The sequence below is a fragment of the Anastrepha obliqua genome, chromosome 6 (assembly GCF_027943255.1).
Source record: "Anastrepha obliqua isolate idAnaObli1 chromosome 6, idAnaObli1_1.0, whole genome shotgun sequence".
NCBI classification, from domain to species: Eukaryota; Metazoa; Arthropoda; class Insecta; order Diptera; family Tephritidae; genus Anastrepha; species Anastrepha obliqua.
Window position 1 is genome coordinate 45919601 of NC_072897.1, and position 2403 is coordinate 45922003.

Consider the following 2403-nt stretch of genomic DNA (forward strand, 5'->3'; position numbering starts at 1 on the left):
ATATCGCGCAAGTGGTCGTCCTTAGCACGTATTTGGATATGTACAGGGTTGGCCATCTTAAACTGACCCATGTGATTATTAAAAAAATATGGAAAAAGAAACATTTTTTTTGTGTTTCATTGTGAAAAACATTTAATTTAGTTCAAGGAGATTCGTTTACATCACTTTTTGAATATGATATCGCGCAAGTGGTCGCCCTTAGCTCGTATAGCGTAATGTGCCCGTTTTTCGGCGTTTTCCATAGTTTTGGCCAGCGTCTCGGCCGATATGGCGGCTATTTCCCGTCGGATATTGGCCTTAAGTGCGCCTAGTGTCTTTGGCTTGTTGACGTAAACCTTAGATTTCAAATTACAGTAAAAAGTTATAGGGTTACTCAATGGGTCAGTTTAATATGGCCAACCCTGTACTTTAAGATGCGTTAATAAAAAAAAAAAAACAAAAAACAAAACAAAAATGATATGTGAAGATATATCTTAATTAAGTATTTATTTTCTACAAGAGAACAAAAATGAATGTATCCTAAATTTTCTTCTTCTTAATTGGCGCGATAACCGCTTACACGATTTTGGCCGAGTTTGACAAAACGCGCCAGCCGTTTCTTTCACGTGCTACCCGTCGCCAATTGGATACACTAAGTGAAGCCAAGTTCTTCTCCACCTGATCTTCCCAACGCGGAGGAGGCCTTCATCTTCCTCTGCTACCACCAGCTGGTACCGTGTCCTCGTAAACCTCATACAGCTTATCGTTCCATCGCCGTTGCTAACGTGCAAAGGTCCAAAAATCTTCCGCAGAATCTTTCTCTCAAACACTCCACGCGGCGCTTCATTGTATGTTGTCATCGTCAACGCTTCTGCGCCATATGTTAGGATGGTCATGATGAGAGCCTTGTAGAGTGTTTATTTTGTTCGTCGAAAGAGAGACTACTCATTTACCTACTTAGTCCAAAGTAGCACTTGTTGCCAAGAGAGATTCTACGTTGGATTTCTAGGCTGACATTTTTATAGATATTAATGCTGGTTCCCAAATAAACGAAGTATTTTACCATACAACCTCGAAATGATAACTGTCAACAGTGACGTGGGTACCGATACGCGAGTGAGCCGACTGTTAGTTTGATGACAGGAGGTACTTTTTTTGGTCTCCTTCACCACCAGACCCATTCGCTTTGTCTCTTTATCCAGTTTGGAGAAGGCAGAATTAACAGTGCGGTTGTTAAGGCCGATGATGTAAATGGCATCGGCATATGCCAACAATTGTACCCTCTTATAAAAAATTGTGCCTGAGCGATGAAGTTCTGCGGCACTTACGATCCTTTCCAACATCAGGTTAAAGAAGTCACAGGTAAGTGAGTCACCCTGTCTGAAACCACGTTTGGTATCAAACGGCTAGAAGAGGTCCTTTCCAATTCTGACGGCGCTGCTGGTGTTGAACAACGTCATCTTGCAAAGCCGTATTAGTTTTGTGGGGATACCAAATTCAGACATTGTGGCATACCGATAACCCATTTCGTACTGTCGAATGCAGCTTAATCGACAAAAAGATAGTGGGTGTCGATTCTCCTTTCATGGGTCTTTTCCAAGATTTGGCGTATTGTGAATATTTATTCGATGGTAGACTTTCCAGGTCTAAAGCCAAACTGATAAGGTCCAATCAGTTGGTTGACGGTGGGCTTCTGCCTTTCACACAATACACTCGCTAGAACCTTATAGGCGATATTTAAAAGACTAATCCCGCGGTAATTGGCACAGATTGCAGGATCGCTCTTTTTGTGGATTGGGCAGAGCACACTTAAATTTCAATCGTCACGCATGCTTTCATTCGACCATGATTTTGCTGCTGTATTTACCAGCTCTTCGCCGCCATGTTTAAACAACTCAGCCGGCAGTCCGTCGGCGCCCGCGGCTTTGTACTTCTTTAGCCGCCTTATCGCTATTTTCCCCTCGTCATGGTCGGGTAGCGGAACGACAATGCCGCCGATTGGGGTATCAAGATCTTCACATTCTCTGTGACATGCGCAGCTGTCACTATTTAACAGGTTCGAGAAGTGTTCCCTCCATAGTTTAAGTATGCTCTGGATATCCTGGTAGAATTTTCGGGCGTTGTTCCTGTTGGCCAGCATCGCAAGCTTCTCGCTCTCACGTATTTCGGCCTCTCGTTTCTTCTTTCGGATAATACGTCTCCCTTTCTTTCATAGCTCTCGGTAGGGATCCCACATGGCTCGTGTTGCGCCCGATCGCAGCGTGACTCTATAGGCAGCATCTTTTCTTTCTGCTGCAGCATGTACCTTCTGAGAGCAGGTGTGAGATTTGAGTGGCGAATCTTCTGGCTGTCTGTTTTGATTGCAGCTTTTCGATGATGAACATTCTTTGCGTAGGTAGATGTTCGTTTTTTGCTGCACAGAGG